Source organism: Callospermophilus lateralis, chromosome 5 (genome assembly GCF_048772815.1).
Source record: "Callospermophilus lateralis isolate mCalLat2 chromosome 5, mCalLat2.hap1, whole genome shotgun sequence".
NCBI lineage: Eukaryota > Metazoa > Chordata > Mammalia > Rodentia > Sciuridae > Callospermophilus > Callospermophilus lateralis.
The window spans coordinates 45,532,746-45,556,781 of NC_135309.1; the positions used below are offsets into that span (position 1 = coordinate 45,532,746).

The 24,036-nt window shown below is 40.8% G+C and overlaps 1 protein-coding gene across 3 annotated transcripts in view; it reads right to left on the minus strand.

The window, feature by feature from the left end:
* Positions 1-24,036, minus strand: part of Spock1 (SPARC (osteonectin), cwcv and kazal like domains proteoglycan 1) — a 479,091-nt gene that overhangs the window by 53,152 nt on the left and 401,903 nt on the right. The window lies entirely within an intron of this gene.

The following is a 24,036-nucleotide window of genomic DNA, read 5'->3' on the forward strand; positions in this document are numbered from 1 at the left end:
AGGCATCTGTGGTTCAGGACCTAGCACACAGAAGGTCTCTGTCACCAAAGAGTGCTTGGCCTAGGAGAAGAACAAGGCTTTTCCATAAGGGGTGAAGAACTTGGCGAGGATACCCTGTATAGGGCTGAGAGGCAATCTCCCCACCATTCAGAATCAATGGAAGAAACTTCTTGTCATTGGTGAGAACTTAGCAGGTGCCACATTCAGTGTAGGCATTTTACCAGGATGATCTCAGGGAGCTCCTCACAATACCCCAAAGTGAGCCAAGAAGATGGGGTTCTCCATGAAAGACTTGTAGATCCCTACATACAGCTCTCTGTTGGCAGGACCCATTGCACTGATGGTAACAATGACGACAGGTAGCACAATTGTGCACTTACTATAATCCAAGTCCTGCATGGAACATTTCATAGGCATCGTCTTGCAGCTTTGTCAACTCCTGAAGGCTGAGTGTTATCATTATATCTGTTTTACAGTTGGGAGAACTGATATTGGCTCTGAGAGGTTAAATGATTTGTCCACTCACAAAGCTAGGAGGTAACAGAATAAGGCATGAAACCCAGGTCTGTGGAACTCCAGGGCAAATATTAGGCTGCAGTTTAGGAAATATTCCATCCACAGAGAAGCACATGGTGATGACAGATCAATAGCTGAGAAAGGGCACTGTGGATCTGGCATCAGGGGCAAGGCTGGCCTGGACAGCAGACATGGATGACAGCAGCTGTCCTTTCCAGCTGACAAACCCTGCTTGGGAAGAAACAGGAGAGCACAAAATGCTATGTGCAGGTGGCCAGGGGTCCAGGTGTGGCTGACAGAGCCTTTAGGGCTAAGAAGGGTCCCTGGATGCTTCCAGAGCAGACTCAGCTGCTGAGGTTTGCTGCTGCCTGAGCTCTTCTGTCACACATGCTCCTTGCCCACTAGTGAGACCAAAAGCAGCTCCTCAGGCTGAGCCTGGCGCACAGGACTACTGGGAGTCAACACCTGAATTTAAATCAGACCAAATTAGTGCTATTTCTGCAGGTATCTGTGCTGTGACTTGTTTCTCTCCTTTGCCCAAAGGAGGAGGGAGAAAGCTAGAAGCCTAGCAGCATGCCACATCAGGGCGAGAGTTGTAGTCCGCCAGTCCCATGGCTCTCCCCACCAGTGGGGCAGGCAGTCTAAGCCAAGAATCCCAGGGAAGATTCAGGGAAGAGAGGCCAATGGCCAGGATGGGAGCAGTCCTGCATTTTTTATCTGCTGGGATGCCTTCTACATGTCAGCCAATGATCCATGCTGGGGATTAACCAGGGAACAGTACAGCGGTGGAGCTGCCTTCATGGAGCTCCCAGTAAGGATAAGATGGAGGGTCCTAGTATAAAAGAGAAATGATTGTGAGAACCTCACACAGAGGAGGAAGGAAATAAAGCCAGACTCCCATGGGAAGTGGTGTGGCCCTCGCAGTAGAACAGGCTGAGCCACACCCAAGAGTGGAGGACAAGGGGCAGTGTGTCTACTTCCCAAGGGAGATGGAGCTGGGCTCCCAGGCTGGTCTATACTATACCGTGTTCTAATTCACCCTTACCCATCAGGTGTCCCTGAGCAAGTGCTAATGGTATAGTCCTGGATTTCTCAGCCTTGTCCAGGACTTGACCAATTTTTTTTCATCACTATCAGCAACTCTTAGAAAAATAGTTTGTGACAGGAAATCTGAAGATGTCCTTCTGTCCCATCAGGAGGCCCTCACTATGGCATCTACCCCTCTGTCCTCCCTAAGTTCCACTTCCCTCCATCCTATCCTATCATATCATACAACTCTCACCAGCTCTGTGACTGTGTTTCCTGAAAACAGGAGCTATTCGAGGGCAGGGATGGTGAGCAGCCAGCACTCAACACAGTGCCCAGCAAATGAATCATGGAATGAATGGGTGAATGAAGAACGTCATTCCCTCTTACCCTCATGCACATGCCAATTCATTAGGCTGTCTCAAAAAGCCCAGGAAGGAGGCAAGAATCACCTTGGAAGACAGGAAGGAAAGAATGGGGTGGGAGGGAGGGCTCTCACCTCAGAGACATTTCCTACTTCAGGCTCTTAGGTGCCCCTGGGCTAAGTCCCCTGGGAACCTGCTTCATAAACACTTACTTAGCAAGACATTTAAAATGCTATTGATTTCTCTCCTCAAGAGGAGAGGTGAGACAGTGATAGACACGGTGAGCAGTTAGCAACAATGAGTTCCATCCACCCCCAACCACAAGTTATTTCCCTTTCAGATTACCATCCTGGCAGCCTTGGAGGAGAGGCAGCCCGCTAATGGAGGCAGCACTGGAACCAGCAGGTGCTCTGGCTCCGATAGCAGCAATTAGAGGCTTAAGCTCCCTTTTCTATGAGACAATGAAAAATAAAGCTGATTTCTAGTATATACTTACTTGCAAGGCATCTTCCTCCCCTGCTTAGGAAGAAAGGCAGAAGCTCTACCTCCCCAGGAGCCAGGATCAGGAGCCTCTGATCCATGTCATTCACAATGGTTTCTAGCCCTTTTTAAGTTCTGGCCTTGGGAATAGGTCTCAGGGACATGGAAGCATATAAAAACATGGCCCTTGTCCCCTGTGGTGAGCCACTGTGTGGGCAGAACACACGTGTATGCACATGCTAAACAGATGAGTGTCACCCTAGGAGTCCAATTCCATGAGAGCAAACCTTCCTCTGCATCCTTTTTTGTTAGGGTCCCAGCACAAAACACAACTATTGTCTCATAGCAGGTGCTCAATAAATACTCTTTGAATTAATTTCTGTATTGGTTAGGGCAATGACAACTACTTCTTAAAATTTTAGTGTTTTTAGTATAAGGAAGTGCATAACCATCCATTATTTCCAAGGAAGGGCAAGATCAGCAGACATGTTCTCCCTGGGCCTCATTTGCAGATTTCTCTGCAGTAGGCTGTGCCCCTTGAACTCACAGAAATCACTGGCCTAAAAGGAAAGTTTTCTGATACATAAACATGTGTTGGGAATAAGAGAGAAATGAAGTTTCAGAAACTCTAGTCACCTATCCCCGATGTTAGGGGCCAAGGTAAGGTGAGCAGAAAGAGGTGACCCAGAGGTGCCAGTCTCATTCACATTGGTGGTGTGCTGCCAGTGTCAGCATTTACATATTTTAATGATCACCTAAATAGGGGTTTGTGGCAGAGGCTACATCAAATTTGTAACAGAATAGAAAATTGCCTTTGGAAAACTAGGTATTAGGAAATAGCATTCCCTTATTCCTAACAGCAAGATGAGTTGGAATATTTTCTCTTGCCTGGGAGTAGGGGCATCTCCCTCAAGGGCCTGTTATAGGGGAAGAATCTCTCAGGATGGGATTAGAAAGTGAAATGGCACAGAAATCTCTCTCTTTTTAACACAAAGAGGGCAAGAATAGCTTCATAAGAAGTTACTCAAGATCCATACTTTGGGTCCTCCAAGTCTGGGATTCATGGAAGATCTCACTGGATACCAAATTACTCTGTCTCAGGGGTAATCTGCACCACACAATCCCCTTCTGCCCTGTGAAAGCTCGCTGGATACAGGATGCTGGCATCTGGCAGGAAAGAAGCAGGTAATGCCCATAACCAGGCCTGGGAAGGGATGAAGAACATAAGAAACATGTTCTTCCCCTCCTCTTGCAGAAATCTTCTGAGTACCAAGATTTCACCTGATCAGGTAGCTTGGGAGTTAGGACAGAAGGATGGAATGTGAGAATTCAAGGAATAAAGGAAGAAGAAAGGAAAAGGGAGAAGCATACAGCTGCTCAATACTAGAACCAAACAATGGTGAGTGAGGAGCCCTGGCTTTGATTTGCTCCTGTGTCCTTGGGCTTGCCATGGAAACAGTATTCTGGTGGTGCAGATTGACCAATTATATGAGTCAAGGACACAACCTGTGGGTCAGGGCTATTGGTAAGGAGTTGAATTTGGTTTTTCCTGCAATTAAAAATCACATGTTACTTTTCCTTATTTTTATATTTATTATTGAAATGTAATGAATTAATGACTTTTTACCCCTTGAGGCTTTATGAGCAGAAACTCAACCGTGTGTGCATATCTGTACATGCTTAAATATGTCCCACATGTTCCAGGAATCAAGAGGGGTCTTCTGATTTAGATTTATTGTAAAGAATTGGTGAAAGATAGTGGAAAAGATATTGTTTTGTGGATCTGCCTGTCACTGTTAGCAATGCAGATGATGGTGGTGGTGGTGGTGGTGGTAATAAAGTCATTTGGTATGAGGTTATGTATCAAGCCCCATTCTTTGTGCTTTACTTTGATTTTTTTTCCCCATTCAATCTTAAAACAACTCCATGAAACTGTTTTATGACTTAAATTTCATTCAAACAGGCAAAGAATTTGCTAGAAGTCACACAACAAATAAGTTTCTAAACTGAACACACATTTGTTTGGCTCTAGAAAAAATGATTTTCACCACTCTGCTTGTCTGCCTGCCACACATTCTTTGCAACAAAGACATTCTGCCTGTACTGGGAAATCAGGAGAATAGGAGCAAACCTGAAACATGTGCAGACAAAAGAAGTTATGGATTTGGATTCTTGAGGACCACAATGACCATATCTACATCAATGACCCATTGAGTGCTTGAATTTCAGTTATTACTTCTCTTTATTACTCCACCAGGTATGCTGGCTTTTGCCGAAGACCCAAACTGAGAATTGAAAATTCTTATCATAAGCCCTCATCTGGCACTTTTTGGCTCCCTCATGCCCAGAATATCCATGGAGCAGGTCCCATGGTCAGGGTCCATATCATCATCAGGCAAGGTTTTGCTAATGATGGCTGCAAGAGGGGAGCAGCCCTGGCATCAGGCTCTAAGGATGCTTTAGTCTATAGGCCTCAGTAAGTAATCAAAATCTTCTTTTGAGGCACCATAATGGAACAGGTTCTGCTGGAAAAGAACAGAGCAGCCCAGTCAAAGGAAACATCCTAGGCACCAGGGCCAACGCTGGATATCTACAGGTGTGCAGCTGGTTGGCTACCACCTGAACAAGCTTCCCTCCCATGCCAGCCTTCCTCTGGTTAAGTTAAGACCAAATATCCCTGCAGGCAACCTGTTCATTGTTCTCACACTTTGAAGAGTAATAAAACCAGCTGCAGGTTTGGGGCTGCCAAGAATCCCTTCCAGGAGAGTTTGCTAGAGGTTAATGTGGAACTATCCCACACAGCCAGATTTTCATTGGGTTTCTTTCATTTCTCCTGCACTTGGTTCCCTGCACAGGGTGTCCAGCAGCTGTCCAGTGCCTGCTGGATATCTTTGCCAATAGAGTCTGGGCTCTGAGCCTGGAGCCAAAAGTACTGTCAGTACTGATTGGCTTCCAGCTGAAGTGGGCCCACCCAGTGATCCAAAGAGGTGACGTGGATAGTGTTAACAGCAGGCTAGCACTTCATGAGAGCTTGGACTACTGTTCTAATGCATCCTGATGAGCTCCATCTGCTGCCAATCCACACTGGGCCTATGTCTCCTGGCCCTAGCACTGTATTGTAGCTGAAAATTCATTATAAAGCATGCATATGCCTTGCAGAGAAGAAACAAATGCTAGAGACAATCTCAAAGCAAAAGAGAAGACAGGTGGGGAAAACGTATGGCAGATATTGACCCACAAAATGCACAGAGGATGAACATCTCCCTAGACATCCATCAAGTCCAAGTTTGCCAGACAACACCAGAGCAAAACATGTGACCCATACGTTTTTATACTCACCGACACCTATTTCATGAACAACTTTTCTTATTTCCATATGAAATAAGATAATTTTATCTCATCCTTATTCAACTATGAGTTCCAGTTTGTCCCAATCTCTGTTTTTTTTTTTTTTTCTTAAGAACCATCAGTTTCTTGAACCTTTCCATTTATCTTCAGATTAACCATCAGTACTAGGAATCAATTCTCTCTTGGAAGCTACAAGTATTTATTGCCTCATGAGAGATGCTAAGGTATAATGGCCCACTGAGATGGTCATACCTAGCCATCTGTGACTCACTCTCAGGACAGTCTCTCCATAGTCTTCTTAGGCAGTCTGCAAGTGACAGGTGAAGACCTATAATGTGTTGGTCAGCACTGGATTATCCAAAGTACATGTTTCAGGAAAAAGGCTAGGAATCATACATATTTTCTTTTTAAAATATATTTTCTATTATATTTTTATAAGAGTATTTTAATAGTGAAGAAAGAAAATACAAATAGGAAGGCTCATACTGCAAGATTTCTAAGTTTATGGTACTTTAAGGCTATAATAATTAGTATACCTGTGGCAAAGAAGCAGACAGAATAGAATAAAAGACTGATACATTATCCTATATAGTTATAGTCAATTGATGTCATTAAAAGATACAAAGGCAACTCAATAGAGAAAGGATAATCTTCTTAAGTAATGGTGCTGGGACAACTGAACATCCAAATACAAAAAACAAACACAGAGACTGTACACCTTGCAAAAACATTAACTGAAAACAGACAATAGCCTTTAATGTTAATTGCAAACCATAAAATGTTTAGAAGAAAATAAAAGATAAAATGTATGTGACCTGGAGTTTGGTGATAAGTTTTTAGATACAACACCAAAAGCACAATCTATGAAAGAAAAAAATAGATAATTTGCACTTTAGGAAATTAAAAACTTGTGCTCTGTGGATGACACTGTTAAGAGAATAAAAACACAAGCCACATCCTAGAAGGAAATATTTGTAAAACACATCTCTGATAAAAGGATTTATATCCTAGACACAAATACTCTTAGAACTCAACAACAGGAAAACAATCCAGTTAAAAATGTATGAAATATATGAAGAGATACCTCACCTCATATGATGGAAAATAACCATATAAAAGATCCTCAACATCATTTGTCATTAAGAAATGCAAAATGAAACAAGATGACAAGCCACTGCACACATAATTTCTAAAACAAAAATGAAAATCTGATAATTCCAATTGCAGACAAACATGCAAAGCAACAGAGATTGTGCTGGTGGGAATGCAAAATGGTTTCAGCTGCTTTGGCACCGTCCTATAAAACTAAACAAAGTACCATATAATCCAGCAACCCAGGCCTAAGTGTTTACCCAACTGATTTCAAAATTTATGGTAACACAAAAACAAGCTATCACATGACAAAAAGACATGGATAGATCTGAAATGAATATTGCTAAGTAAAAGAAGCCAGTACAAGGAGCTATATGATGTGTGGTTTCATTTATATGACATTTTGGAAAAGACAAACTATTAAAGAAGGTAAAGAAATCTGTGGTAAAGATACAGTACTTAAAAGGGCAGAGCACAATGAGAATTTTTTAGAGTGGTGACCCTAGTCTTTATGATACTGGAAGGGTCAATAATATGACACTATAAATTTTTCAAAACCCATGTACCTTATAGCATAAGGAGTGAACATTTAATTATTGCAAACTTAAAAAATCATTGAAGAGACAAAAAGATACTAAGATAAAATGTTGTGACAAAACCATCTAAATGTATTATTGTATTATTACTGTATGCTCTCCTGAGATAAACAGCATTGAAAATTATGGGGTCTATAAAACTAAAGGCAAAAAGAATCACATATCTATAGATATCTTTATCTACCTACAGAGAGAGAGAGAGAGAGAGAGAGAGAGAGAGAGAAATTATACACATATATATATCCTTATTCTGCAATGACAATTCAGTGATAATGAGCACACCTAGTGTCCAGATCTTGGTTTCTAAATACTATTCTCCAATAGAAGGAACCAGAGCTGCTTAGAGACATAGCTGATTGTATGACTTGGATGAGGAGTATATGAGATGAGCCTGGAGCATCTTTCAGTGCCAGAAATTAAAGAATTAATTAAAATTACTCAAAACTAAGTAAACAAAATAAACCATAATCTGAACACATCAAAGATACACAGGGCCTGAACAAAGAGCTTCCAATGGCCAAAACTTGAATGATTTAAACAACAAAATCTTAGTATTAGATTAATAGCCTCAAGTATAAGATAAATGTCCATGACCCATATTTTTATAAGTGAATGATTAAAGGAATAAATATGGATGAAAGAGACATCTCCCATACAGAAGAATTCCAAATAATTACATAGACACTTGGCCCTCAAGATTCCACAGAAGGAGACGAAGCATTACCCTCTCCTTAAGTATGAGTTCTGTGTGGGGACTTTCCTGCAAAAGAATGTGATATGGGAAGGAAGAGAAATTAGTCCCTTCCAGTGCAGAAACCTCATTCAGTGATCAGATTCATGTCAACAGAGCTATGTCACATAGAGAGCTATGCCCTTGACCTGAAGTGAAGAGAGTGGCACTTGACCTCTTAAGTTTGCATCAACTAAATGTTCACTTCTTATGGTCTTCTCCCCCAAACCCATCACCACAATCTCTACATGAAAGTAACATGAAACAAATCCCAACTGAAGGACATTCTAGAAAGTAACTGCCTGGTATGCAAAACATCTCGGTCATCAAAAACAAGGCAAGTGAGAGAGAAGCCTAAGAGACATGATGACTCAGTGCTGCTCTCTGGTATCCTGGATGGGATTCGAAAACAGAAAAAGGAAATCTGATAAGAAACAAGGAAATACAAATTAAAATACGGACTTTAATTGATTCTAGTTCATTGATACTGGCTCATTACTGCGGCAAATGTACCATACCAACATAAGATGTTAATGATAAAGGAACTGGACACAGGGTAGTATCTGGAAACTCTGTGAGTACACAGAGAGCACAATGTTTATGTAAAGCTAAAACTTTTCTAAAGTAAAGTTTAAATTTAAAAAATGAGCAATAAGGTAATAATGTAATAGCTTTAGAAAATAGTAGAGCTTTGTTGGGTAATGATTGCTAAAGAGGAAAAAAAAAAAGAAAATAGGCATGGGGTATAAGTGTACAGTGCTTTAAGCACAAGGAATGTTGGAGAATTGACCAAACCAAGATATGAGAAGGGGCCTCTACAAGCAATGCAGCCAGTCTAATCACAGGGGTCAGATTATGCAAAGGCCTTCCTGACTCATACTTACACACCTGAGAGAAATGAAAGATGACCCTACCATGGGCTAAGCAACCAAGTGCTATTATTTATTCCATTCTGGAAGTTGTCATCAAAGCATTAAGACGCAAAAAGAAACATAGCATGCATCTAGCTAAGGGAGTCAAGTACTCAAATCTCTAGATTTAGGAGTCAAATGATCTGGCTCCAAACCTTGAATCTGCCCTTTGCTAAATGTGTGACTTGGAACAATTTGAATTTTAGAAGGTTTAATCTTCCATGTTTAAAATGGAGAAAACTTTACCTCCATCACTGGGCATTTGGGATGATTAAATGGAAACATAAGGTACACAGAGTCTAGCAATAGTTAATAAATAGCAAATATTTCTTAAAATTCACATTGGACAAGAAGACCAAAATACCCATTATCTGCAGATGATATAGTTTCCTACATAAAATCCCAAATGATAAACTTAAAAAAAAATACTACCAGGATAAAGATTTCCTATGTGAAAGAAATAATTATTTAAACAAAAAAGGAAAACAGATTTCATTCACAAAAAGCAATCACAAACATCAACTCTCCAGTTGTGGATGCAGTGTGGAAGATGGAAGTCAACATAAAAGGGAACTGCAGACACATCCTTCCTGAGGAAACCTGGGTAAGGAGATGTGTTGTGTTTCCAGATGGAACAACCTAATTGGAAAGTTATCAACTGTTCTCAAATTACTTTGCAAATCCAATCTGCATCCCATTTTTTTTAAGTTTTTGAAAATGACTTTGACTATCATCTGGGAGAATGAATAGGTAGGGCTACCCATGCAAAATTTGAAAAGATGAATTATGGAGCAAAAATCATTTTAAAAAGTGGCTATTTGAAAGAGAAAAAAAATTACTATGGATCCATTTCTCATATCCTGAAAAGTATCAGATGGATTAAAACAGTGTTTTTCCAACCTGAGGTTGCAAATCCATGAGTGTATCCTGAACATAACTTTCTAAAACATGAAGCAGATGAGAGAGAATAGAGAACAGCATATTCTACAGTGTATGCTGAGCATTACTTGGTGAAAGCTTCAAGTGCTGGCTCATAGTGGAACTGTTTCTGTTTCTTCCTGTGTGGATGCCATGGGCCTAATGCATCAAACATGAACAATTCAAGCCATGGAATAATAAAATAAAAACAGGTGAAACTTTTACCTGGCTTTATAGGAGGGAAGAGGTTTCTACACACACATCAAAGCCAGAAACTTTAAAGAAATAAATAAAAGGCCTGAATGGATACAAACCTCAAAATCTTAGTCTTGCAAAAAATACCATTAAAAGCAAATGACCCATTTTAAAAAAGTGAAATATATATAAAAGATTCCTATATATTTATAAAGAGGATAAATACATATGAAAGATTCACATATATTATGTAAATATATAAAAACCTATATGTAATATGTATGTAAAAATGCATACATTATATTAAAAGAACTGCTTTATAAACTATTGAGGAAAAAGATCTGTGCTCTAAAAGAGAGCAGATAGGGATATGGGACAATTTTAAAAGAATTACAAGTAGCATTTATGCCTGTGCACGTGCCCACACACACGCCCCTTAAACCTGCAGTGTAATCAAAAAAGTGAAAAATCAAAATTTAACAGTCAGATAATTGCCTCTCAACATCCATTTTTCTGCTTTTCTCTGGTAATAAGAACCTTGATTTTCAGCTGGCTTGTTGCTTTCCAGCTTCACAGTCTACATTTCCCAGCATCTAAAGTAGGACCCTGTGTGTGACTAGTCTCAGACTAAATTCCAACTGACTTGGCCACTGAGAAATAAGCAGAATTATATCCAAATTCTCAGAGGTATGCATGCAGCAAAGGAGCATACTTTGATCTTTGACTTCTCCAGCTGACTGGACTACAGATGGAAGGGTTGGATCCCTACTGACAGCTTGGACCATGGGGTAAACTCAGAGCATCTACATGGAAGGAGGCTGGTTCCCTGATGATAGAGACTGCCCCATACCAACCCTAGACTTTGTACCACTTGACTTAGTGGTAATGAGATAAACCCTCTTCTGTTCAAACCACTATTATTCATCAATTCTATATGTTAACTAAATTCTAGTTAATAAAGCTACCATTTTCTTAACCTACAAAGTAGAAAGATTCTTTAAGAGTTATAGTACCCAAAGGCGACAAAGGCTTTTTGAAGAGGCATTTTTCAATTCATTGCTTGTGGAACATCTTTTCTGGAAGAAATCCTGACAGTATTTAACAAAAGACTAACAATTTGGATACACTTTTACCAAGAGATTATCCTGCTAGGAACATGTCCTATGAAAGTAATTAAGATGTCTGCAAAATTAATATACAACTATGTTCATAAAAGCAGTGTTTATAATGATGAAAAATTAGAGGGAAGCTAAATGTTCAATAACAGAGGACTAGTTATAAAAATTATAGTACATTTATATAATCAAATACCATGAAGCCATTAAAAATCAGATTCTAAAGGAAATAATGGATGATATGGGAATACTATTAAGTATTATTAAGCTAATAATAAATGTACTAAAATAGTGTGTGATTATATTCAGTTTGGGAGGCCAGGTAATTTTTTTACGTGTATTCTTTTTATTTTTCAGTGTTTTAAAAATGATGTATAACAAACATGTCTAACTCTTTTTTTTTTTTTTTTGAATCCTACTTTAAATCTTGCCTGTGTCTGCAGTCTTGTACCACATGCTTGTCTTCTCCAGTTGGGCAGCCTCTCTCCTTCACACCTTCATACAGGATGAGCAAATCCAGCATGTCTCACTAGTTTGAACCATGGAACATTCTCTCTACTCCTCTGTCAGTAGTCATGGCAAAGAATGAGGAACCATACTTACTGGTCAGTTGCTCTCACTCCAGGCCATGCTAAGCCCCTTCACATAGATTTGGAATCCACATGCTCCCTAGATGCTCAGGATTCCTCACAACACTCTGAATGTGGCCCCTGAGGTTATCTAGGTCTCCTCCTTCTAGTTGCCATTATCCCTGACTCCTTGGGATCTCCAGGCCTAATAGCAATACTGCTCATGTCAAAGGAAATGGTCTTTAAAAGGGATGCACTCTATGTCTATGAGCAAACATGTTTAGCTGCAAATATCTTAATTAATAAGAGGTGTAATTAATAAATTAATTAATAGAGGTGTAAGTTCTTGAAGATTTACTTATGACATAAGAAGTTAGGAGAGAAGCAGTCATGATTCTGGTTCAGCTGCTCCATGATGCTACCAAAGACCCAGGTTCTTTCTGAGCTCCATTCTGTCATCTCTCAGTGGTGGACTGTAATCATCAGGCTTGGTATCTTGCAGTTACAAAAGTGCTGCTGTGTCTCCATTCATACCTCTATGAGGTGGAAGTCCTCACCGCCTGTGATGCAGCATGAAGGTAAAACTTTCCCCAGAAATCAACAGAAGATTTGACCTGAATCCCACGAGTCAGAACTGAATCACAGGGCCACAGCCTTTGCTGCAAGAGTCTGAAAAAATTAGAATGCAGCCCAGGTTATTCTTCCTTGAAGAGAAGCAAGATTAAATAGGCATGGGGTAGGCAGCTGACAGTGTTGGCAAGACTGTTCTAGAATTTCCAAGATCTTTCCAAAGAACAGATTTAGGTTTTGGGGTGTGTGTGTGTGTGTGTGTGTGTGTGTGTGTGTGTGTGGTGGTGGTGGAAAAAAAGAACCCCAACATTCATTAAGCACCTTGCAGGACTAGCTGCTGAATTCATTTCTCATTGAATTCATTTCATTTTCTCAAAGTAGACTGATTCTCTTTATTTTTACAGATAAGGAATTTAGACTCAGAAAAGTCAAGCAGCTTGCCCCAAGCTGCAAAGCTAGTAAGTCTTGGAGCTAGACTTCATTTCCACAGCTGACTGGCTTCAGAGGCCACACATCCTCTAGTACATAATGCTGCCTCTCAACAAGACCCATCATGTATAACTGAAGGGCAAATAATTGAGTACAAACAAGTTTGCCTAAAACATGAAGATACAGTTAAAGACCCATGGGAGGTCAGGTGAAGAGAAGACTTCCTAAGAAAAACAGAAAGCAATATGTGTGCTAGAGGCCAAGGCTCTGAGATATCCCTTAACTGCTTCCCATGGACAAGCAGTCAAGGCCAGGTATACAGGGCCAAAGGGCCATGTGGTTACTCCTGGTTATCACAGAAAGCAAGTTCAAGGAGCAGGTGGGTATCCACACATGTAGGATTAATAATTCATGACAGACAGACAGACACTAAATTTAACCTAAATATTTATTTATTTAAATATCATTACAATAAAATACATTACAGGTATGTGTCAAAATAATCCTTATACTTAGTTGTATCCATGGATTCAATAGAGCCTATGCTAGAAATATAAAGATAAATTAGCCATAATCCCTGTTTCAGGATCCAAAATGTAACAGTATTGCCTATCTTTTTAAGTTAGAACTGATCACAGAAATGACAAAGGAAGGAGATCAAAATTATACAAAAGTACTCAGAAAGATGCATATATTAAAAAAAAAACTCGGAGTCTGGGGCTTATAAAACCAACTCCATAAAGAGATAGAAGCAGCTCAGCTCCAGATAATTATGATCTTGAGACACAAGCAAGCTCTAAATGCAGAGAAACAAACAACTCATTATTGTGCTAGGTATGAAGATTTCTTGTTCTACCACTCTTAATGAAGAAGCAGCACAGGATCTGGGCACATAATGAGCACTTAATAAATGCTGGCTTCCATAGATGATGGATGGATGGATGGAAGGAAGGATGAAAATGCATTACTGCTATCAACAGACTCAAAAGCTCCCTTGCTTTTAGGGGATAATAGCTCAATTTTAGGGGGGAAAAGTACTTTGGATATTACCTTCAACTTTTTTAAATAGAACTCAGAGGTCTTCAGAAGCAAGGTGTATGAAATAACAGATTAGTGTTATTTTAGTTCACTATATTTCTCCTGAATAGGCAAGTTTCCTACTGAGCACAGTGGTAATTGGATTTGAATCCAACTATCTCACAACATATAACTATGTATGATTCTTGTACCAGAAACTCGAGACTCAAATGAGAACAAATTCTTGCAATCTCCATATAATCCCTCCTTCACCTAGAAATGTTCTTAGTGTTGTCCCAGGGGCCCAAAGAAACACTCCATTCCAAAGAATGCTACACTTCTGCAACTGGCAAAAAGGTATTTGCTTCCTATGAAACCTCAAGCCCTTTCTCCAAGTCAGGGAAGCAGGATGCAAGGAAAGAGCAGAAATTTCCGAGCCTGGTTGGGATGAGAGCAACTGTTTCCAAACCAGATGGAAATGTGTAGATGCCTATGGTACATTCCTATCGTTAATAATTCATTCTACCTCCATGAACTTGGCCTAATCTACATCATGTGCATGCATTGAGCAGAGCATGGTGCACACAGCAGTGAACAGTGTGTGAGGAAAGCTGGGGCTGGAGATCACGTAGAGAGAACAAACCAGCAGGTGTGAATTACAGGATCCTGGCAGACAAAGAGATGCCACAGCAGCCACTCATCAATATAAGGGCAGGGGGAAAGGAGCCTGTGGGTAGTACAGATGCTAGGTCCTGGAGATTGGGATAGCCGACAGTACCCCCAGCTGGAAGGAATGAGGCCACACACTGGGATCCGGAGGCAGTAAGGCCAAGGAAGTCAGGAGACAGGATGCTGTCCCTGCTAAGCTGCCTTCCTTAAGGTCTGAAAACTCCCTAGTTAACTGGCTTAGAAGACAATCTACTCAATTCTAAGATTTGAAGAAATATAAGGACAGGGATCCAGGCATCTTCAGCCTCGTTGACATCTTCAGCTTAGTAGTTGCACAGGATTGGTAGCCCTCGCAAAACAACTTAAAAAAAAAAAAAAAAAAAAAAAAAAACTGGACTGAAAGCAATTTTGGAAGTCATTTTTATGGGGAGCATTTATTGGCCCTGCACCATGGCACATGATCAGAATTATGATCAAACCCTTGTTGGCATTATTTTTCAGGCTTTTGACATCCAACTTCTAAGTCTGATCTCACATCAACATCCCTTGCCTATATGATTTCTGAACATGGGGCCAGTTCACATCCCTTTCTAGGATGTGGCCTAGAGAACTTGCTTGGTTGTCAGTCTCCCTGCACCTCCACATGTGATCTGGTGGCAAGAACCATGTAGGAGACCTAAGCTTGGACCAAGACCAGCCTGGCCAAGGAGGTCACCACAAATGCATACTCCCTCCTCTGCGTCAGGAGGAGATAGGGACACACAACTACCTTTTTTGCGATCCAAGTCTGATGTGCAAGAAGAGGACTGGATTTTTTTTTTCTTCAAAGATCCTTCCACATAGTAAAAAGATACTCAAAGATGAAGGACTTTTCCCTAGCAAGACCCACAATTGTGAAACCGAGAACTTGAAAAGTAGTTTCATGTCTCAATATCCCAGTGTTTCCCCTAAACTGTCCTGAAGCCATTTCTCCTTTTAGCTCATGCGAGTTCTTAAAATAATGAGAAGCATGAGTAGAACCCCTCCTATGTAAGTAGCCCTCTCTTGCCATACCACTCCCTCTTTTTTAAGAAGGAGGGGAAAAACACAAGGTTTCACTCTACTTACACCATCACAATTTGAACACATCTCTCAGCTCCCTCTTTTTCCGGTTAGTTTCTTCAGACTGGTCAGTTCCATGTTGTTATTTTGTTTTGGTTTAGGCTGCCATTCTAACTGATCTGATATCTATTACTACATATGCAGACAACTATTTATTCTGAGCTTACATACTCCTCAAGTAAAATAAAGTGATATTCCTGCCTCCTTCATGTTTAGATGCTACTTGAGTTTTGAAACAGAGAATCATCATCATCATCATCATCATCATCATCATCATCATCATCTAACTGCATTTTTACAGTGAAAATCCAGCTCCTTTGATTCTCACCTGTTAGGAGTGAGTGGGGCTGAACCTTTCTTTGCTCCCTGCCCTATCCAAGGCCCAGCTCCCATTTCAACTCTTGAATGTTGGAAATAGTCCTTCCAACATTTTATTAAGCAGCCTGCTTCATGGGTTGGCAGCCACTTGCTTTCTTCTGATTATAATTTCAATTTACTTTATATTGTAATGCTGTCTTTTCTTTTCACAGCAATAGATAGCAGGCAGGACAGATTACAAGTGAATTTTTATCTTTTAAGGAGCTAGGTGGGAAACTTGTGGCTATCAGAGAAGCATAATGTGGTGGTGAACAATGAGTCCATGCCACTGTTTTGATAAACTTCAGAGAGCTAAGCATGCTTGCACAAAGGAAGAGGAGAAAATGAATGAGGGTATTAATTCTCTCACCTTGGAAAAATCCCATCAGCGAGGACTGTGATATCAGTAAAGGGCTACATTCTTTGGGTACAAAAAGCATAGTAAAATTTAGTTTAAAATGTGTGGTGTTCGCATGTGTGTATGTGCATTTGTTTCTCTTTCCAAAGAAGCCTGTCTTTTTTTGATGGACATTCAGTTTAGGTTACTAACACAGTAAAACATGTGAGTTAGAATACACATTCCAGGAAAAGGCTTTGACCCCCTGCTCCGTCATTTAGTATCTGGGTGGCCATAGGAAGGTACTGAACCAATCCAAGTCTCAAATGTTCTCACCAGAAGTGAAAATATACTTGTTTGGTTGTTAGAGGAAGTAAACATACGTACAAAATACTTAGCACAGTGCGCAAATTAAGCACCTTATACAGATTATCTTGTGTCATAATAATTTTTAAACTATTCCAAACATTGTAAATTTAAAAAGTTGTAATAAACAACATTTTTAAAAAGAATAAATAGATTTGTTGAACAGGTGGCAATTATTGATAATCTAGGCAAAACTTCTCAGGTAGCTTTCATTCTGGTGGACAAGACAGATAAAAAATAACATAGGTAGGCAAACTAATAGATTAGAAGGTGGGGAAGGCTCCTGACAAGGTGACAGATGTACCTTAGAGATGACTGGCAGAATGAGTTGTGGGGGTATCTGGGAAAGATGGTCTAAACTGAGGGGACTGTAGTGTGTACACACAGCCAAGGGCCCCATGGAGGCCTGTGTGCCTGTAAGCAACAAACTTGGGAGCAGAAGATGGGGACAGAGACATGATATATACAGCTTTGCAGGTCACCAAGAGGTCATAAATTTTTCTTCTTAATCTGAACAAGATAGGAAATCACTGGAGTGTCTTGGACAGGGAACTTTACCGAATCAGTTAACTACTGTGTTCAAAAGAAAAGGTATGATGTGACCAGGAGATCAATTAGGAAGCTATTAAAACAGAAGGTGAGGATGTCCTGAGCCTCTAGGGTGGTCACAGTTGGGGTGACGGCAAGTGTCTATATGTGAAAAGTCTATTTGAAAGTACAGTCATTGAGTCTGGCTAGTGGGATTATATGTGTATATGAGACAGAGAGAGGAGTTTTTACTTCAGCAAATAGAAAAATGGATCAGCCATGAATTAAAATGGCAGATCCTGTAGGAGCAAGGAGCAGATTTGGGAGGAAGACTGGGAGTTTGCCTTTGGACATGTCAAGCTTGCTGTGCCTATGGGGCATCCAAGTGGAAATGCTGAGTCATCACTATGGGTTTAAGTCTGAATGTCAAGACGGCACTGAGAGCAGGATGGTTGGGGATTGGTAGAAAGAGAGAGATACACACATGCTCAGATGCATGAGTAGATCTGTGTGTATGCTCAAGAAATAAATCTATGATATATAAAAGGTTATAAAACAGAATTTGGTTCCAATTTTGGATGAGTGAAATGTTAAAAGTCTATGTGGGTATAAAAAATAATTGCAGATGTGCAGAAAAAGTAAGGTAACATAACTGGGAATATGAACACATTTACCCTTAACATTTAGATTCCGGATAAGAATGTATGTTAACTTGTGAACTTTTTTTAAAAAGTAAAAAACGGGGGGGAAAAGACTGTTGGTTTGGGCAAACTATCAAAACTGTTATGGTTTGGATCTGGAATATGCGCCCCCCAAATCTCATGTATAGAAAGCCTGGTCCTCCTTGCAGCCAGGGTGAGAGGTGGAACTTTCAGGCAATGATTGGATCTTGAGGGCTCTGTCCTCATCAATAGATTAATCCGTTTGGTGGATTAATCCACTGATAGTATGCAGTTGGAGGAAGTAGGTTGCTGGAAGTGTGCCCTAGAAGGTCTGATCTTCTCTCAGGCCCCTTCCCTGTCCCTCCTGTGCTTCCTGGACCCCATGAGCTAAGCAGCTTTCCTCTGCTGCATCCTTCCACCATGATGTTTTGCCTCATCTCTGGCTCAGATCAATGGAGTTAGCCAACCATGGACTGAATCCCCTGAAACTGTGAGTCAAAAATCTTTCCTGTGAGGTATCATGAGCACAGTGATGCAAATCTGACTAATACAAAGACCTACGACTTTCTAGCACAAACCTCTATCCTCTCCTCAACTCCAATTATGATTCCAGTTCCCCTCTGCCTCAGTTTACTCCTCTTTCTCTTTTTACCTTTAGCTCTCCACAGATTGTTCCTGACAAACAGGCTTCAGAAGGACCAGGAGAACCTGGTGCCCAGAGCTGATTTCACAGAATGGGAAGAATCAGAAATCAAAGCCAACATCACCGCTTACCTCCGAGTCCTGATGAATGAGTTTTTCTTTGATGCAGTTGCCAATTTAATTTTCTAGCTTTTTTTTTTCTTTTAAGGTCATGACATTTAGAATAACAAGTCCCTAAAACTTAAATATTCCTTTATATGTTTAATGCCTGACTATAATATAGTACGGAATAATAAGTGACTGAAGTTGAATGGGTATGGAAAGGTTAATAGAAACTGCTTTTAAATTGCAGGTTTGCAAGCCTGAGGCCTTCGTCCTGTTACACAATAGGCATTAAAGAGAAATGTTCTTTCCTGCATGCAAAGATAAATCTCCATTTTTCTAGGTGCCTCTGCAGCAGGATTCTTTCAGGATTTTTCCATTGAGACATTACAGCTAGGAGGAACTCTTTACCCCGTCTCTTTTGCATTGCCTCCTATTCCCATTTAAACACATTTCCCTAACTTCACTTGTGATAAGTAATAGAATTAGACAACCGTCTGTCAACCCAAGACTTTTTTTTTTCTCTCCAGAATCTAGCCCTCAGGTTGAAAACACCATCTGAGGGGGAAAAAATCATTGAGGATGATTTTTCTCCTATTCCAAATAGCTCTGCTGGAGGGAAGTTATTTCCTTTTTAGCACAGCCTGCTGGGAAAAGGTGCAGTTCTCCTTCCTCCCTGAACAATAGTGCCCTGCCCTGTGCCTATTTTCTTGCATGTGTCAGTCTAGTAAAGGGAAACCACACTAGTCTTCTCCAGGACTTCTTAGGTTGGTTAGTTGAACCTACAATCCCTTCTTGCAAAGCTAGTCTAAGCTAACTGAAGAAAAGAAGAGAACGGTTCTCTCTGTTTCCTCCTCCAGAGACAGAGTGGAGGAGAGGATGGGATAGATTCTACAGAGTACCATTCAAAACCTTGCTGGTTGCAGGAAGATAATGACATTTTCTACTTCTGGTTGACATTAAAAGTTTCAGGCAAGAGATTTCAGGCCCAGGAGAAATTAAATTTAACTCCCACTATATAGACCTTTTAATCATCTTTAGGCTGAGAACTCAGCTGTGACTTGAGGTTGTATATAAAACAGTAGCAACAACTGTGCCTGACCTGGAGACAAATAGCCCAATGTCTGACCCTAGGCAAGTGTCTCTCTCTCTCTCTCTCAGGGGCTCTCCAGTGTTCTCTTTTGGTATAGGGAGATTGAATAAGGATCACTGGTGGTTAAACTCTGCTACAGATGTAATCTAATACAGTAAAGCATAAAATGGGGTCATGCTGAGGGAGGGCTGAGGACCCAGGATTGCAGCCTTCCCAGGTATTTATGGGGAATCTTGAAGCAGCTTTGAGGAACAGAGGGTTCCTCTTGACATGGTATTGTGGAAGACCAATGAAACCCTTCCCAAATTGAAATTCTACTTCTCTGCCAGGTTTTCACCTCAGTCTGGGGAAGCTCCAAATCCCTCCTCAGAAGAGGGAGTAACTCATGAGATGGCACCTCAATGGTGCCCAGGAACAAGGCTGCCAAGCTCAGGCCAAGAGGGTGATGGTCTGACTTCTGAAAAGTGGGGAGGTGAGGCAGGAGAGGGATGCTCAGGTCTATATAAGTATTAGTTGACAAATGCACCTTTAAAGCCTCTCATTTTAAGAGATCTCTATTTTTTTTTCTTAGATTTTTTTCACCACTGTAAAGAATCAAGAAACTAGTACCTCTGACTTTCCTCATAGCCTTTGCTGAGGACAGAAGTGAAAATAGCAGCGATACCCTGGAGCTAAGAAGTAGGGTTCCATCTAAGAAGTAACTTCCTGACCAATCTGGCTCTTGGGTACTAGAAAATACCACTGGGAGAGATTTTTCCTGAAAAACTCAGGCTTAATGTATTCAATACATATAGTTCCATTTCATCTTTTTCCCCCTCTTTTTCTCTTACTCCCTCTCTTCTTTCCTTCCTTTCCTTTCCCTTTTTTCTTCCTTCCTTCCTTCTGCTCATCCATGCTGGAGGCTGAACCAAGAGCCTCACACCTGCTAAGCATGTGCTCTATTCTGTTTTGTTTATATAATCATTATTTTTTTCTCTAGAGGCTGGACAGGCTTTATAAGATCAAAGTGATAAAACAATTAAGTAACATGCCCAAGGTTATAAGGTAATTGAGAAGGGTGATAGAAAAGATTCAGGGGTATTAAAGTATGACCCCACCCACCAACAGCTCTTGGGAAGACACTTCAAAGGAAAGACCCAGAAAAACAAACAAAAATCAACCACTTGGTTTTGACTTAAAAAAAAAAATCTGTTGAAACAATAGAGACAAAAGAACTGATTTGCAAGAATTGGGCATATATTAATTCAGAAGACCAAAGGCTAAAAGAAGCAAAACACTCTGACATGAAGAGCGAGTGAGTTAAACCCTGCCCTCACGCACTTTCCGCATCCGACTCCAGTACTGGTCAACTCTGGAGCTATAAGAAGTGAAACTTTGGGAAGATCACGGTAAAGGCAAGTGAATTCACAGGAAAATTTGTGCTCACCATAGTTCTTCCAACCTCTTACCCAATTCTGGGTCCTGGATTGGGAAGAGGATTTCCTGAAAACCAAGACAAGGGGAGAGGCTCTGTGGCAGTATAGAGGACCTGTGATTTGCTACCAATCTGAAAACCAGTTTAAGGCAGGACAGGAATGGCTGCAGGTGGATCCATGAAGTAAAGTATAAAATGAGGTTATGCTGAGGGAGGGCTGAGTCCCCAGGTATGTAGCCTACCCAGGTATTTATGGGGAATCTTGAAGCAGCTTTGAGACTCCAATCTCACCACAGCTTTCTTGAGACCATGAAATCACAGAAGGGCATCCATCCTCAAGCTTTCTGTGCCCTTGAAGGGAGCCATTAATGGGTGTGAAAGAGCTAGTAATCCAGAAGAGACCCACATAGCAGAAAGAGGACTCTCCGTGACCTTAATGGGCTTGGTGTGCAGAGGTCATGGCTAGAATCTCCAACATCTCTTATTGGACACTGGTGAGGATAAACACTGGTAGCCAACTAAACAAAAATGTCAAGAACTCCACATAGGCAGGCAGAGGCCAAAGAGTAACAAACACCATCCAGAAAGGTCTCCCACCAACGTCACAGCTCATAAACCTCCACCTCACCCCTACTTCCTGGAGCTCAGATAGAACTCTGAATTAACAGAATCTGCCTACAAGTGGCTCCATGAGTTTTTTCATGACCAGAGGGAACTGAGGTTCAAAACAGAGGCAACATTGAAAACAAGAGCAAAAGCACAACTATTGCCACGCTTTTGACTGACCTGCATTTGCGAATCTATGAAATATCTTTTCTGCAACAGGCTAGAAACAAGAGGGCTCCTGACACAGTCCAAAGCCAGGATGTGTCTCACAGAGGCAGAAACTGTCATGGACAGCCTGCCCACAGCTTTCAGCTTCCAAGGGCTACTGACAGGTAAGGGGATGGGGCCTCCTACTCTGTGCTTCCTCCCGCCTCCCTCCGCCCCATAGCTGACGCGTCAACAGAAAGCTGCCAAAGCTGCCTTTTATGTCACTTCTGTGCTCTCACTTTCCTCCATCCCTTCTCTGTCATTCTGACTGCCACAACCTCAGCCCAGCCCTCACTGACTCTCATAAATAACTGTGAGAGCTATGTGGAAAGAAGGGTCAGATCCAAGGAAAAGGTTGGCCTTTCCTTGATCAAATTTGTCAAGTTAAAATATTACTAATTTGAGAATTTCATTTCCCATGATGACCCTGGGGATGGTCAATGCCCCCATCACCATGATATATCCTCATCCTCCAGGGAAACTTGGATCAAATCCATGTGAAATAGTTGAACATCATTATCCCCTATAGGGGATTCTGCTTTCCTCCATTAGGATACCATCGGACACTGTAATAAGTTAACTATGGCCATGAAGTTTTACCTTCAACAGGTGCTTTCTGCTTCGCCTCATGCTTATGTGAAAATGCCACTATAAATTGTAGCCCAGAAATAAGATTCTTAACAAAGAAGGACATGCTCAGAACCCAATGGGAAATAATTATATAGCACCCAAGCAACTGAGGAGGAGATAAAATCTTGGCTGTTTTGGAATAGTGCTGGTATGAGTTAACATTCATTTTTTTTCTGATATGATGAAGTTCCTTCTTATTCTTCTGAACTGTCTTTTACTTTTAACTTTGTAATCTACACTTTTGCAAATGTCTTGAAACATTTTTAAACAGTAATCTTGCTCTCATGACCTTTTGGAAATCAGGATCAATGCTTTCCCTAAGTCTCTTTATGTTTAATGGCAACGTGCTTATTTACATAGGTTAAATAAGAATCCATTTTAATTTTGGGGAGTAAATTAGTTGCACAAATAGAGAGAACATGGCAAGGTCATACCTGGTGTGTCCTATTTAAGAGTATGTCTCATATAGTCAGGTATGAGGACCAACAGTAAGAAACAAAGGTTGTTCTTCATTTGAGAAACTAAAAATCTCCCCCTGAAAATGGTCCATCTTAAATAGTTACGGCAAGTGAGGCAACCTTAGCAGATCTGCAGGTCCTTGAGGAGCGAGGCCTTCACCCTTATCTGTAGATAACTACAAGCAAAAAGCAGAGATGGCCTTTGTGGTTTATTCCCCAGCTTCAGAAGGAAGAGAAAATAAAAGCAACAAACAGAATGCCTGGAATAGTAGAAGTTACTGAATTTTCCTAAGAAGATTTTTGAGAAATTTCCAGATGGAAAAGTTAATTTTCTGAATAGGTAGTTACTTACCACCCCACAGCTTTAGATTTTCTGACCAGATTATAAGGAGGCTTACGTCCATTAACTTTTCTTACAGCAACCATGTAAGAGTCAAAGCAATGAAACCAGCTTTTTGGAAATCAAGGATAACCTTTGGAAATTAGTTGTGGTCCCAGTGCTTTATGATTGATATCATCTTTCACATCCTGAGTTCAACATCCCAAAGAGCCTTTACACATAATCTTCCTGAAGTTACCACGAACAAATTTAGACTTGAACCCTTTATCTATTTGCCATGGAAAAGACAGTTTGTAAAGAAGCAAAGGATGATCCCTCTCACCTGGTAGAGTCTCCTCCATCTCAAATAGTTTCTGTCTTTAGAACACATGAGTGGACACTCACAGGCACACCCACTTACACACAGGCACGCATGGTGTTTCCCATAGAACAGCCAGATATAGCTGAGAAAGTCCAGCTCCACAGAAGGCAAATTCAAGCTTCTTTCTTGGGTCTCATTAAGGAAAGCTTAGAAAAGGGCTGAGGCCTATGGGATGACATAACTTTCTCCATCATGAAAACATGCAAAGAAGTCCAACCTTTCTTGCTCCTCTCAGCCACAAAGGGTAAACAGCAGCCCCTGGGGAGGTATTCTTTTTCATCTGCCC